Raw genomic sequence first — 16792 nt, forward strand, 5'->3', positions numbered from 1 at the left:
TGTGTGACCTGATCATTGTATACTGAAGCTAGCATGGGTCACAGTAGATGTGATCATACATTGCTTATCTCCATATTCTGGTGCATTTATTACTTCACCAGATCAATGCTTCCTGATAGTTGCAACTTATTGGGGTCAATTACCTGTAAATCAAACGTAAAGCTACCTACCTCGGTATTATAATGTATATTTGCTCTGGATATCTCTGTAGAAACACAGTTGTTTCGATTATATTTGATTTAGGGCTAAAGCAGTGCAAAGAACAAAGTACAATACTCACAGCAACCAATCAGAACCCAGTCAACTGTGATTGGCTGTTACAGATTATAGCACCTCATGAAATTATTTACAACCCAATTTGATTATATTCCAATAAGCATCTAAATGAAAATCCCTGACATGCAGGATCAATGTAAGATCTGCACCTTATTCACATTGTTCTAATCCTGTTCTTCAATTTACACACCGATTGCACTCACACACCTTTCTAATAAATACATAAAAAAGCTCCAAGTAATGCTTAGAAATGACCTACATATCTCTCTAAAAAAGCAGGAGGTCGTAGTCTGCACGGCACAACAACGCAATCTTCACAATGCCAGAACTAATACTGCCTGCCCTGAATTCAGGAAAGTATGCAATATTAAATGATATGGGTCACCTATAGAGACCTGTAACTACATTCCTCTATAGCCAGTCATATTATTATTATTATTATTAGCAATCTTCACAATGCCAGAACTAATACTGCCTGCCCTGAATTCAGGAAAGTATGCAATATTAAATGATATGGGTCACCTATAGAGACCTGTAACTACATTCCTCTATAGCCAGTCATATTATTATTATTATTATTATTATTATTATTATTAATAATAATAAACAGGATTTATATAGCGCAAACATATTAAGCAGCGCTCTACATTAAATGGGGGTTGCAAATGACAGACTAAAACAGACAGTGATACAGAATGAGGAGAGGACTCTGCCCCGAAGAGCTTACAATCTAGTAGGATATATAGCACAATAATGGCATCAGTTCACTGGTCCTGGTCCATACACCCTTCTTAAAGGATCCCAAATTGAATTAGTAGGGATCTTTTCTTCAGCTATAAATAAATACATTTGTATACCTGGAATTCTGAAAAGAATAATATGCTGGAATTATATGTGAATCTGAGTTTGGTATAACAGGTTATGTGGTTTAGGTACTGGCTGGCATTTGGCTAGATAATATTCTGATAAGATTAAAACAAAAAACAAAGATGTTTTAGTGAAAATTTAATTTTTACCTTTTCCCAAACAAAATGGCCCGAAAAATGTGAAAATCAATATTTAATAAAAAGATATGACATGTGTTAGCCAGATATCCTGCATGAGAGAATGGATGGACATTTCTGATCCTGGTGCATGGAGTTTACAGAAAAAAGTTACACAAGTTAAGACTTTCTATAGCTGATCGCCCAGAATGTAAAAAGCAATACAGTACATGAATGTTTAATGCACAGAAAGCCTTATGGAAATACCACAACATTAGAAACTCCCCAGATACTTCATCAATTATTAGAATATTACTACTAAAGGATAACAAAGTTGACTTGATCAGATTATAGCAGGTCTCAATACTAATGTTTCAGCCTGCCAATGAATGAAGTATTGTACATTGCCCTGCACTGGGCATATCAATTTCCATGGCAGATGATGAAGGAGCAGGGGGTGATGACACACATTGCCTCTCCAGCTAAATACAGACAATCACACAGCATGGCACATTTACAGATAAGTCATCCAGATGACATGCTGTGTGATCCTTCACACTGATCACTTATGGGATCCTATGATGTGTACACAGGCAATGTCCCTGATCACACACTTCTCCTGCTCCAGTCACACTGGTGTATGCATGCACACAATACAAAACACATTTATTTATAGGCAGCAGCCAGTGCTGTACACAGGGTTAGGTGTCACCAGGGACTGGGGGATTTCCTGAGATAGCAATCCTAGCACAGACCCTGGGGATCCCTGGAAGAAATACCTGTCACTCCCTGTACACCTCGGATCAGCTTTATCACATGATGATTTCCCCACCACGCTGATAAAGCTGTGCCAGATCTCTGAATGGCAGACATACCTAGGGGCAGCGATCTGACACCACCGATCACTTTGATGGGAAGTTTAGCAGAGCCATGTGTCAGCCCCTGTACCCCCTCCGGTCATCTCCTCTTACCTGTCTCTGCTGTCCCGGGAAAGTTTGACGAGCTGATCGGTGACGGAGGAGACTGAAATAGGTTTAGTGAGAAGTGTGCGGCAGCCGCACCGAGCTCACTCCCAGCACAGCCTGCACGGCTCTGACAGCTGGAGGAGACACCGGGGGGGCGGGGCCTGTGTAGGGGCGGGGCTTGTACACAGGGAGGGAGGAGCTGAGCATGTGGCATGCAATGTCCAGTCATTGCTCTATATAATGTCTATATAATGTCCTCACACCAGACATGAGGGCAGCTTCACTAAATACGGACAGCACAAAGAGACCATGTAGTCCATACAGTCTGACCTTTGTGTTTTTAGTCATATATAACCTACCCTCACAGGGCAAGGACCTGAAACACTGAGCAATTTACCTACAAAAGGCACTTTACATTTACTAAAATAATCTTATAATAATATTCCTACACAGCATGATTATGTTATGGTCATGTCAATATGAACTAACTTTATTAGGTACAACGCTCCATCTGCTTGTTAATGCAAAGATCAGAGCACCCAATCACATGGGGGGGGGGGGGGGTGCAGTTTTCTGGGCAAAAATGGTTTGTTGATGCCAGGTTAGAGCTGAACGCCCGTACTGGTTTGTACTAATAACTCATTACAACCAAGGATTGCAGAAGCAGTTCTCTAAATGCACAACATATTAAACCATGAAGCAGGCAGACTACAGAAACAGCAGGAAACACCAGGCGCCACTCTTGTCAGCACTACATCCACCACATACTCATTTGCTTGGTAGGATTGAGATCTGGTGATTCTGGAGACAGTTTGAGTACAGAGAACTCATTGTCATGTTCAAGAAACCAGTTTGAGATGAGTTGAGCTTTGTGACATAGCACAAAATCCTCCATAAAGCAGCCATCGGAAGATGGGTACACAATGGCCATAAAGGGATGGACATGGTTAGCGACAATAATGTAGGCTGTGGCATTTAAACAATGCAAATTGGGACTAAGGGGCCCAAAGTATGCCAATCAAATATCCCCTATACCAGTACACCATCACTATCTTGCTCTGTTAATACAAGCCAGGATGGATCAATACTTTTACGTTTTGTAGCAAAGCAGAGTAGGCTTTATCCTTTATTAAATGGACTATTCATTTTTAGAAGTGTTTCTTTACATTGCTTGCTTTATATGATTTAAATTTTAGGACTGGGAACTTGGGTTTTCAATTAAAACACTAGCCCCAGCTAGGCACTCCCACCAGAAAAAAACAGCATCCATCCTTGCTCTGATTTCATTCTACAAATCTATCTATACTATTTGCCTTGTCAGTTTAAAGTTTAAAAGCAGCTGAATCAATTAAAGTTGTACTATTACAGTTGTAAAAAAACAAGAACATTAGAAGTAGATGCAACTGAAGTATTCATCAATAAATCATTTGCTTGTGAAAGTGGATATAATCAATGCAATTGGGGCACCAAGGAAAATTAATTAAGAACTGGAATGCAAAACATTTCAGTATATATGTTTGCAAAAGCCCAGGACCTAGGAGCTTACTGTAAATGATATAAATAAAATGCTATCCCTGCATTTTTAGTATTGACACAGCTACTACAACAAAATATAGTTTTTCAGCAGGGATATTTGTTTTTATTTCATTAATTGTTATATATTTGTGTTTACTATGGATAAGATTTATATTAATCATAGCAAGGAGAGGTACATGGGGAGGTCTGGGGCAGAACATGTGCAGAAAATGTGCCAGGTCCGATGCCCTTGCTGCCTTTTACTACCCTTGCTTATAGTTCTGTTATGACTGCTGTAGATCACGTAGCACTTCTATCAGAGGAAAGAATATCCCATTTTAGTGAGTATACCCTTCTTTTCACCCTTAAAAACCTGTCACAAACCTGGGAAAATACCATTTTCTGTTAAAATAAATCAGAGATGTTTTACAGAAAAATCCTGGATCATCATAAAGCTATGGCTGTGTTTATCTTTAAAACAAATTCACATTTTGAAGTGTTGTTCTTGCTGAAATTATCTGTACAATTTGTAATCATTTCCTCAGTTTTCATTTCCAGGTCTGAGAAAGGTCTACGAAATTAAGAGCTAAGGTGTCTGGGTCGGCTGATCACAGATCAATATCTACAAATGTTGAGAGCAATTTGATCATTGTCTGTGAAAACCAGACACTGTGTATTTTAACACCTAGGTTATAACAAGCACCTGAGAGTACTGATATTGATTTATAGCACCCTACTGACACATCTGGCTTTGGATATTGTACTTTTACCAAAGAAAACAATTCATAAAAACAATCTATAAAAAGTAGAACAAATCTGAACTTTTGCTTTGATAGTTGGGGTACTGCTGGATGTAATTTATGGCTAGCACAGAGATTTTTAATTTTTGTCACAAAACTGAATTAAAAAAAAACTATAAAAGTATAAAAGCGCACAAGTACTTCTATATACCTGAAACAGCCATAAAAACACTCCTGCAAAGTCTCTTTTAAGACACAAAACCCTGCCAGTTCCACCTAGTATTAGTATTCTTCTCCACAGACATTTCTAGTGGCTCATTACTGTAATGGGCTTCCTCAATGGTCAGTAGGCATATGTAGGAGGGAGGAAGTGACAGCCAGTAATCCAGGCATAAAACCAGGGAATTAGATGCAGGTTTATGCACTTTATACCTGCAGCATTAACACCAGATTTGGGATCCTCAATTCAGGAGTGTGTGTTGAAGTTAAGTTGATGTCACCTAAAAGGTCTAAGGTAAGTACTTTTTGTTGGATATTGTAATTTTTTATGAGGGAGGGTAATGTGTACTGTATGTATAAGTTAATGTGTGCCTTATGGTCATTAATTTGCCTCTGTGTAGGACAGTTTGGCCTCCTATTCCCCTTGTACATGTGCAGCGCGCAGCTACTAGTCTCCGGAAGGTTGACCTCGAACGTTGTGTCCTCAATCCCGAATGGACTGACGTATTATTCTTTGTCCGAAGCGGCAACAAAGCCCTGTGTTTAATGAGCAACAACACCAACAGCACTTTCAAGCAGTCGAATCCCAAGAGGCATTTCGATGCCAGGCACGTGCACGAGTACAGAGACCACACCGCGGATGAGCGGAAGACTGAGGCTGCTAGCTTGCAGTCACGGTTGGAAAAAACCTTTCCTTGGACACCTTGTTTCCTCTGGCCTAGTGTGCCTTCTTGACCTCCTGAAATGGCCTAGTAGTCCAAAAAGTTTGCCGACCCCTGCCCTAGACTAAATGAGTAATATAGCCTGTATTGTGTGTGTGGGAGGGGAAGAGTAGCTAGGCATATTTTTTAAGATGACTGGAGTACAGCTTGAAGGTAAGCTAAACAAAGTGTTAGCTCTTTGCCAATATTTTGTGTTAAGAAAGGCATATTTGATGAAGGTTTCATTTATTTGTGTATGTACGACTGTGGCACAGTAATTAAGAAGTTTTTTGTGGGGCAAGGACTACATTCGGTGCATACTGCAAGTAAACTGAGACTCGCATGTTCAATGCAATATAGCCTCACCCAGCATATACTACACACACAAAACAGCACATCTTCAGTCTGTTGGGATGCTACTCTCTCTCTCAAGTTTGAAAGAATGCAAAGCAAATGTGTATCATAAACAATTGTCATGTTTTTTTCATTTAGAAAATATAATTTTTACTTTTTTCTCTTTTTCTGCATCTTAGTGCATCTAATCTCTGCCATCCACTATCTGTCTACATTTTCTTCCACCAACAACAGCTGTATGTTATTGTTCAAGGCATTCTTCCTAATGTCCTGGTGTCCTGGTGTCAATGATGGGCCAGTAAGTATTGGCTTCCCTTAAGCTGCGTACACACTTGCAATTTTTGTCGTTGGAAAGGATCTTTCACGATCCTTTCCAACGACAAGGGGCTGCAAGATGCATGAACGATGCTGTACATACAGCACCGTTCATGCTGTATGGAGAGGGGAGGGGGGAGAGCGACGGAGCGGCACCCAGCTGCGTGCTCTCCCCTTCCCTTTCATTACGATCGGCTGTCGTCCATTGTCCGTGGATCCGGCAGGTCGGTCGTCCGGACGATGGACGACACCGACTGTACACATGGAAGATTTTCGCCCGATAATTGGCCGATGCGATTATCGGGCGATAAAAATCTGCCGTGTGTACGTAGCTTTAGGCCATGTACTCTCGTCAGATGAGTCTCAAGAATCTGACATGTATACAGAGTATGTGCGTTAGCCTATCGTTAGCCTATTTTAGCCTACCGTTCACCATGATCCAATCCATTTTTGCAAATAGTGGATCCAGCGAAATCGTCTTGGATTTCCACGATTTAGCCAAAGTATTATGGGGGGCTAACAAAATTATTTTTGTGAGTTTCACGGAGTGTTTAGGACCTTCCAAATCACATTTGCTAAAAAGGGCACAGGTGGGCGTGCACTGTATATTCCTTTTTAAAACCCTGCAAATTATTTTGAGCTATAGGGCAGGACCTTCTTCTTTTTTTTTTTTTTTTCCTATTTGCATCTCAGAAGCTGCATGGCAATTGAAGTTTAACAATGCAAGAGCACATTTAGTAGACAATATTAAATTGCTTTGGAAGTTACATTAATATCTTCAAGAATATAAGATTTTAGTGATTGGGTTTAAATACATTTGCAGAATAATTTTAACATAGATGCAGAGATATCTTATTTACTTTTTAAAGATACTATGATAAAACAATGTAATCAGAAATTAGTTTCTGTTATCTATAAGTAAGTCAACCCCTATAATATAACAGCATTGTGTATTTCTAATGAGAAACTCACAAGGCAAGGTAATCAATGCTCCTGAGACTTGTAGAGTAATGCCTGCAAATATGATGCAAAATGTTTTGTGGTCAAAGTTGGAAATTTCCTGTCTAAATGCAGTGCATTATGTCTGGTGCATGCCCTGTGCAGTTCATCATCAAATTAGCCTGCTGTGAATTATTAAAATTGCACATTCCCATCAAGAGGCAAGCACTAACCTTTCAAGACCAAATAGGAATTGTGTGTGTAAAGTACTTGTTAATTTTGTTTACACTAACAGTCATCTATGAATGCAATAAAAACAACTATGTTTTCTCAGAATGAGCTATGGCACTTATAGTATATGTATTAGTGTTGCAAAGATTGTGAAAGATAATGGGCATCTATGGTCACCCTGAAGAAAGTAAAGCAAAGTACACACATGCGATAATTGTTGTTAGAAAAGGAACGACTAACGATTATGCACGATTCATTTGAATGATCGTATTGTGCACAATTCTGTACATGCTGTAATGCTACGATCATTCAAATCTAATCCACCAATAATGTACACACGCTAGATGCGATCGTTTGAACGATGCAGGAAGTGACATGTAAAGGAAAAACAGTACTGCAGAAACAACCACGATCACTGAACGACTGTACACACAATAGATAGTGAACGATCGTCACCCAATCAGATCCGCCAGGACGTTGTTCGTTTCCAGCAACAATCATCATTCATCGGTGTCGTTGTGCACATTTTTGTTAACGATTAACGGACTAACGGCCGTTAGTCGTTTGTTTCCAACGATAATTATTGCACATGTTTTCACAGCTTTACTATCCAGATTGTGTAGCTGGAGAAATGTATGGATGTTGCCAGATAGTGGAGGGCCTAAAGCAGCAAAATGAGGGGGCTAGTAGTGTATAGTACAGAGTGTGGGGTTTAGCCAAAGAGTCAGTAATGCAGGTGCAGGGGTCAGTAGTATGCAATGCAAAGTTCAGAGGTCAGGAGTAAGTAAATATGAATAAAGAAAGGATAGAGAAACAAAAGAATAGGGCTTTGTGGCCAAGATCATTTTCATTGCAATACTGCAATTTTTGTTTAGAATAAATATGCAAACATACCTGTTCTAAACAGAGATCTACTATTCTAGAAGTTTCTCACAATCATGAAAAATTAATTATGACAATATGTTGATTTACAATTAATAAAGCAACAATTAATGATGGAATTGTTGCCCTTTTAGTCCAGATTTGGCATTTTGCCACAAAGGCTTCTTCAAAGGAGGTATGAATGTCAAAGGGTGTTGTTAGGGGTAAACTTTAAATTAGGAAAACTAGTACAAAAAATTGTTCCTAGGAGACTTATTACTTCATCAAGTGGATGTTAAAGTGTCTTAGTTTTTTTTTTTTTTTAACTTTTTGTATGGGAAGGAGAGGTATCGGGTGACCATACAAGTGTCTTTTTCAAAGAAAAAACTTATTAGGAGGACATGTATCCTTACATAGTAAAAGTGACTATAAACAATAGATGATTCCTGCAAGAGCAGTAGAAGTGCTGGGACACTAGGAAAGACACCAGGACACGTTTCCTGGATCTTCTGGATCCTCCAATGAGCATCTGTTTAGCTGTAAGCAGCACTCTAAAGATTGATTTGTTTAATTGTACCTCTGTATACACATACAGGTACCTAATATCTCCTAAGATATAAAGTTGTTTATGTGGTTCACCATTAATAATTAAATCAAGATCAAAAGTTACGAGATCAAACATCTAAGTTATAAATGTAACAAAGTGTGATAATAACATATAGCATGCATTTAACAATAAAAGTCCACCATGAGTAGAAGGATGAGGCCTAAACATAGCAGGATGTGCTTGAGCTTCAGGGGGAAACTCCGTAGCACAAAGGCTTATAATGGGCAGTGAATGAGGCACAGGAAATTTGTCAGTATATGTTCTCTACAGAACTATCAGCACTACATACAATCTAGGACAGTGGTCACAACCTTTTTGGACCCACGGACCACTTACCAGCTCCGGATCGCACATGCCCGGGGAGCTGTGTGTCACTCAAAGGGGAGGAAACTTCCCCCAGAGTGACGTCATGATGCCAGAACCGCCCCAGAGACACAACCCGCCCACCACCCTAAGCCTACAATCCATACAGAAAACATGGTCCTTGACCTTGACTATCGAAACTAGATTACAAAGGAGCAACATATAACTGTGATGTATCCCTGAAGATTATGGTGCAGAATTCTTGTATACCAGTGTAATATAAACTTATACTCAGTTACTAGGGGAAACTTACACACCCATGCCTTGTACTGGACAAGTACATTGTATTTTGGGCCTCCATTTAGTGAATCTTAAAAGTTCCTAGGACATTCTTTGCAGAGTTCATTACTTTAACATTAAAAAAAAAAGAAATCATGTGGGCAGCTTGAGAGAAAGACCCAGCAGACCTAGATGTAGCCTACATCACTCTTTTACATGACGTATCCCATAAATCTCCCTACCCTGTTTCCCCGATTATAAGGCACTGTCTTATATTTTTTGAAAAGCCAAAATATGCCCTAGGTCTTATTTTCAGGGGGATGTCTTATTTTTCCATGAAGAAGACTACAGTACACATTTATTGTTGAAAATCACTCATGATCACTCATGTGCCATTGATTGTCCCCTTCTGATCACTCATTTGCCATTCATATTCCCCTTCTGATCACTCATGTTCCATTGATTGTCCCCTTCTGATCACTCATGTGGCATTCATACCGTATTCCCCTTCTGATCATTCATGTGCCATTCATACCGTATTCCCCTTCTGATCACTCATGTGCCATTCATATTTCCCTTCTGATCACTCATGTGCCATTCATATTCCCCTTCTGATCACTCATGTGCCATTCATACTGTATTCCCCTTCTGATCACTCATGTGCCATTTATATTCCCCTTCTGATCACTCTATGACATTGACTGTCCCCTTCTGATCACTCTATGCCATTGATTGTTCCCTTCTATTCACTTACCGGTACTTCGTTAGGGCAGGGATCTCCGTTAGGCCAGGTAACTCCGTTAGGGCACGGATCAGCAGCTTGCTTCCTGGTGCAGAATGCCGGCTTGTTACTTTCAGTTTCACTCTGCACTGCAGCCAGGAGGAGACACACACTGCAGCCAGCATCGAGGAGACACACACAGGATCGGATATCAGAGGATGTCTTATTCACGGGTGAGTGCCTTATTTAAATTATTTTATCAAAAATCGGGGGTGGCTTATTTAATGGGGATGACTTATAATCGGGGAATCACGGTAGATGTGGCATCATCTGAAACCACTATTGAATAAAATCCTTAATATACATGACCATGTGGAAAACTGGATAACTTTTTGCTTTTATTTAGACCTGATGGACCCCTGTGAATTTTTAGTCATCAATATCTTTCTCTGGATGATTAGATGTTCTGTGTCAGGCTATATACACACACCTGAAATAATTCTCACCTGATGTTCAGGCTTGTCTCAGCTGAGAATCTGACATGTGTACAGCAATAACCCAACAATGTTAATAGATCTTGACGGTTCCATGAATGACCAATGAAGAGCGACCACTGTACAAGTCAACTGGGAAGAGCACAGTGGGCTGCTGCTTGCTCTATCTTCTTCCCCCCGTCTCCATACAACAGAACGGCGCTGTGTGAAAGAAATTGCATGTATGAACGCAGCCTTAGCGTTTTGATCTGCTACCTTAGTGATGTCCTGTAAAAATCTCCAATTAGTTGCTTCATTAGAGCCAGTTAACCTGGTCTATCTGAAGTTTTTCAGTTATACAAGTCGAGGTGCTTGTAGTGTTACCTGGATCGTAATATTCACTATCGTCCCTGAAATCCAATTTCAATTATGTAGATGGGACACACTTTTAAATTCAGTCTTTCAAACAATCCTGGCTTGCATCTGGATATTGATATCCCCCTCTTGTGGTGTTCCCCAAGTGAAACTCTGACTGAGGAGGGGCCACATCCCCTGGTATAGATAGCTTAATCTGGTTACTGACTGGTTCTTTTGAGCTTCCCTTCAACATCCTAATCTCTTTGAATTTGCTATATTTCAGGAGTGCTCCATTTGTCAACTCAACTTTGTAAATTAGAAATTATTCTAATGAATGACATCACAGGGTGAGGGATTACATTTATATCAGTGGCATCCAGGTCGTGTAACCAATCCAAAGTAGACATGACACTGCAACAGAGTCCCTAAAATATAGGAAACCCATTGTTTTAACTCAGCAAAATGAAAAATTGTGGTTTGTGTGAACTTTCTTCACATATAAAACCAATATGGCTGATATTTAATGTATATTATAGGTGGCTTCTTTTGGTTAAGCTTTGACTTTTTTTTTTTTTTTTAATTACATATAGCAATAACATTGCGAATATCAGTTGACTTCTATTTGGGGTCTAAAATGTTAAATGTGTTTTCAGTACAACAAGGATTCAAAAAGGGGGTATAGTGATGAGAAGTGAACAACTCATCTTTCAAATTAGTTTATTTAGTTGGCACATTTTCATATGAATAACAATATAAAAAATTGTTAAAAAGACAATTCGCACATGACGTCACTCAGTAGCTGAGACATTTAAACATTCACAGCTATGGCTGCAGTTGTCATTTGCAAACTAGCGTCCAGACGAGACACATATATTGGCTACCACAGCAAAAAGGTTCAAAATCTTTTGATTCTTTTTGTTTTCTGCAACTGATTAGTATTTTTAGCAAGGTGTTTATTCTCCTCGGTTCGTTTTTCTAAAGTGACTGTCCTCTCTATTTTCAGGGCATATGTTTATCAATCATCTTTAAAACAACATTGAAGAATATCACAATTCTGACTAATAGTAAGTATTGGAGCCTTGGAGCAACATACCGTAGTCTTTATTTAAAGAAAAAAAACTTTTTAAAATGGCATTTTGATCATCATTTTTTTCATTATATTGTTCTATTATGGGAAATATCCATTTGCTACTCTTTCATCTTTTATACTGCTATGTGAGTACTAGCATATTTTAGATGTCTATCTTTGTTCCCTGGTTGCATTTTCTAACTATGTTATCAAACACTATAACTTAATTCCCCTTCTCCAGTATTCATCCTATTTTTTATAGCTTTTGGAATGGTCTTTTTTAGATTTGGTTATTTGCAATGGGTTACATCAATTCATGAAATGCATGTTTTATGTGTATGCTCATGTGTGGATGTATGTACAGATACACATATGCACATATATAGGATTGTTATGTATGTGTGTGTATAGCTAAATTTGTTCCGCGGGGATCTTCCAGGTGTTTTGTGAAACCTATAGGTTTAAGGTGTACAACCATTTGCAATCTGTCCCACAGGTTACATTAAGGAGGAATCCATGGGAAGCCCTGCTACACATGCCCATCTCCCCTCTCCACATTAATGCCCATATGTTGGTTTCTTTGGTTTTTTATTTGCCACGAGCAAACAATAGCATCAGCCTGAAAAAAAACTTAATTAGGTGATATCTAGAGTCACTGATACAATGGTATTAGAATGAATGTCTGAAATATCATGAGACTTTTTAAATATGGTCTCCTTGGTTGGACCATCATAGTTCTGCTGATATCGATAACAGATTTTTACACTTACGACAATACTGGAGATATTAAGGGGTTTTGTTGTAGACCATGGGGTTAGTACCTACTATCCCCCTACAATCCCCCTTGTCCCACATTCTCTCCTCTTCTCTCCCCCAGATGTACTGTTTTCTTATTTATTTTTCTTTATCCTATGAAAATGGCCAGGCGTTCAAATTATATGTTTTTCCCATTACAGCTAGATTGGTACCTTACTTTTATGATTATGATTTGTGATTTATGATTTTTTAGCATATGATGTGCTTTTAGTCTACTTTTTAATGTGTTTCTATGGTTCTATGTGTTTGCTACTGTCTGTATACTTTATTATGTATAAAATTATTATAGTAGTATGTATAAAAATTGTAAAATCCTAAAACAAATTTATTGAACAGAAAATATTTTATCAACTAATAAAAAATTATTTTTAAGAAATCCATTCCAGCTTTGCATGATAGTCTATATTCTCCAGTCTTGGAGAGCTTTAATAAATCAGGCCCACATGCAAAGGTTAGGAGCAAGTATTGTACAACATGGTGGATCACTTCTTACAGGGTGGATCGCTTCTGAGTATGTAACATATGGAACTAAAGTAAAAAATCTATTGTATGCACTATGCCGTGATCTGTACACTGTTCCTAAAAAGGAGGAAAAAAGGATCCTAAATAGGAAAATCCATCTATAGCAGTTAGTCATATGTAGGATACTTTGTCTTCTACTCAGGAATTTTTTTATACCTCTGGCCATAATCTCCTTCGGTTACAGTAGTTGTTTATTATCATCAAGAGACCTTTCTTTATTCATTTCTATATTCATTTTATTTCAAGATGTAGGTGCATTGTTGTATGATGTATTAAAAAAATAATCTTTTAGCAGTCTTATACTAAGTGGCCTGACACTTGGCTGGTACCGCTCTTATAAACGCTGTCTTATTAGGGCCATTGAGCCTGAAAGATGATCATGTTCTTTTGATAATTGCATCTTGAAACTTTGAGGTTCCTGAATATTTTTCTGCATACCTTTTTCTTTTCTGACTATCATACATCTTGCCCCTTCCTCTTCCATTAAAATCTCTGCAGTGTCTGGCATTTTGCATCCATAATAATGAGTCCTTTACCTAGTAAATGACCTATAATGCCACCTATTTATATCTCCTATATACTGGTGTTCTGTGATGACCTATACACCATGTTACTCCTAATAAAAACCCTAGTAGAGTGTTGAAACAAATTGTTATTTGGTGCAACATGCTGCATTAGGAGGGTGTATTATAAATGTAATGAGCTAATGTAATTTGGCATTTTACCTTGATCTTTATTATAAATGCACTCTTTCACATTTGCTGTATATTGTTTCTGTAATTGATTTGTAAGATGTTAGTTTTACACCTTTTGACTGATATTCCTAATTCTTTTTGTCCACTGCAGTGATAAATGCAACATTACATATAACATGGTAATTCATAATGCATACCACTAATTGGTTTAATATACTGACTGGTGCTGTCAAAGTGAAGACAAGGTTTAAAGGAAAATCATTATAGCAGCTCCTTTATTAAAACTAGCACTAGCACTTTTCTGTTACCAGGAATTTTAATTTTGCATACCATTTAATTTTTGTCTGGAATACAGAAATATGCAATTAGGGATGCAGGGATACTACTGGAGCTCAGCTATAGCACATAGTTTTAATACCTGCAAGAACTTTTAAAAACACGTACGGTAAAACAGCTATGACGTGGGCTCATCATTTTCAAATAGTAAATGCTTGTATGCTGCTAATGTTCATTAAGAATCCTGTGGTTAGCATAGAGTAGGTTTCAGGGGCTGTTTTGTATGTATGTCAAACCACTGAGTTTATGATGACTTCTGAAACGGCTTTTTTGAAAATATAAACATAAGAGAACGTCAAAACGGCCATATTTTTCACATGTAATGGAACAGAAGGATATAATTTTCAAAACATTTTACCATACAATCAGGGAATTCAAATTTCATGGTAATGAAGGGGGCAGATATGGGCATGACTATGGCTTTGCCCTGTCCAAAGCAAATTTACTGACTCAATATTAGGTATTCACTGCCTTGGCATTGTATACTCTGCCTGCCTCTGACTAACCACTAACCATTGGTGGTGCAAAGGTTCACCAGCCGCAGACACTGCCAGTCAGACTATACACAACATGCAATGTGATGATATGATAATTAGCTTGGTACATGAGGAAAGGAAACTTGGGACTTTAGTCACTGTAGGTGTGTAGACACTGAAACCTAAATCTGAGACACAAATATTATTCTTAGATACCAAAAGGCCAATAATTCAATTTGAGTTTACCAAATGACTTTGCAAATCTAGATCTGACCTTGTAAAAGTTGCTTGGACAATGTGCTACACATAGACAGTGCAGAGAGCAGAAATGTGGGCTATTGTTCTCTATTTACCGGCTGTTTGACGGAAACAACCAGGGAAGGATACAAGAGCAGTCACAAGGAAACAGAACAGCAGCGAATGGTCATTAATACAGGTATCTGCTGCCAATGGCAAAATTACTACGCAGATTGCAAAAGATATACAAGGACACAAAGTGATGGAATAGACATGGCTCTAGTATTTAAATATTTATTTAGTTGGTAGTTCCACTATAAGTGCAGATATGATATCGGGAATATGGAAGGTGGTTTAACTCAACATCAAGCATCAACCAAAACCCAAAATATCTGGTATGGTTTTACAAAACCATTTTTTCTTCCCAGCAGTTCTTTACCTGGAAATTTAGTCCATTCCTTAATTTATTACAATTCTTTCAAGCAGGCGATGATTCAGTGTTTTCCTTAAAGTACTGCAAATGTGTTGTTACTGTTTTACCGAATAACAATAACAATACAATATTTTCCACTGCAACAGAATGGAATATATCAAACAATAAGACAAGCTTGTATTATTACAATACTTACTGCTTTCTGGCACATTAGTAAGAGACTCCCAGTCATTAATCAGTGAACTCATGCATAGCCTGTTTATTAAGAAATAATGTCTTAAAGGATCAGCGTTAGAATAATACTTAGTATAATCACATATAAAAATATGTTTTGCTAATGAGAATATGCTAATTGCTTGCGTAATTTGTTACATTTTTAGCACACTGCATTATAAAATAATATTGTTCATGGTGAACAAGAAAAGATTGTGTTATCCTTTTTTAAGCTTAATTAAAAGTTGTAAAAATGTCAACTAAAGTCATTTGTCAAACCAGTGCATGCATGGCAGATATATTCCTACACTGAATAATATAAAAAGTGTTTTTATAATTAAAAGCACCCAGAAAATATTTGTGTTCATTAGGAACAATATGGAGTGATTACTGCATTGAACAACTGAGAGTGTAGGTCTTATTAAAAGAACAACAACATACACATCATTACGATATGAGAAACCTTAAACCTTCTATAAGTGTCAGTATACTTGGAATATGTTTTGTATCGTGTAATCATTTGTTTCGTATAAGGTATTGTCCCACTGAGTTGGTTTAAAATAAATGGGATGTATGCTGATGTTAAATGAAATATGCATTTCAAGAAAATTGAAGAAGTAACCTAAACAAAGACCACACCAGGTACCAAACAGTCACCAAAAAACAGCCACCGAAAGATAATATTTGAATGGGCTCAGAAAAATTGGACGAAACAATATTGGAAAGTAATGGGGTTGACAGATTTTTAAGTATTTGAATTTAACCTGTTAATAGTAATCTTGCAGTTTATGATGAGCAGGCCACCAATATAACAGCAGGAAGCAGAAGAAGGAACTAAGCATGCTGATAGGGGCAGAAAAAAAGATAAAAAAGCATATTGTTGTACTTCTGCATTCACTTTCCAGCCATGACATGGGTAAGTGATTTGATAATATTTACCATTAGACATCTAATAACAAAATATGTACTGCAATTAAAATCCCTGCATCCCTGCAAATATTTCAACACACCTTTTTGTTTTACTTTTTAATGACATATTCATTTGTGTCCTAGAGTTCTGCTTTAAAAATGTTAGGCCTTAGGAATATGCAGAACTATTAAATTTTACTCTGCTTTTCTATTCTGTCAGCAACAAAAGCAAAGACTCGGACTCATT

The 16792-nt window shown here is 37.9% G+C and overlaps 1 protein-coding gene across 1 annotated transcript in view; it reads right to left on the reverse strand.

Annotated features, from left to right (window-relative positions):
- The window catches only part of LOC140328830 (popeye domain-containing protein 1-like), a 69280-nt gene extending 66909 nt beyond the window's left edge, over positions 1-2371 (reverse strand). Inside the window, exon 1 of the mRNA XM_072408704.1 lies at positions 2231-2371. The gene's annotated coding sequence lies outside the window, so the exon portion shown is untranslated. The remainder of the gene's footprint in view (positions 1-2230) is intronic.
- Positions 2372-16792: the final 14421 nt, after the last annotated feature.

This window comes from Pyxicephalus adspersus, chromosome 4 (genome assembly GCF_032062135.1).
Source record: "Pyxicephalus adspersus chromosome 4, UCB_Pads_2.0, whole genome shotgun sequence".
NCBI lineage: Eukaryota > Metazoa > Chordata > Amphibia > Anura > Pyxicephalidae > Pyxicephalus > Pyxicephalus adspersus.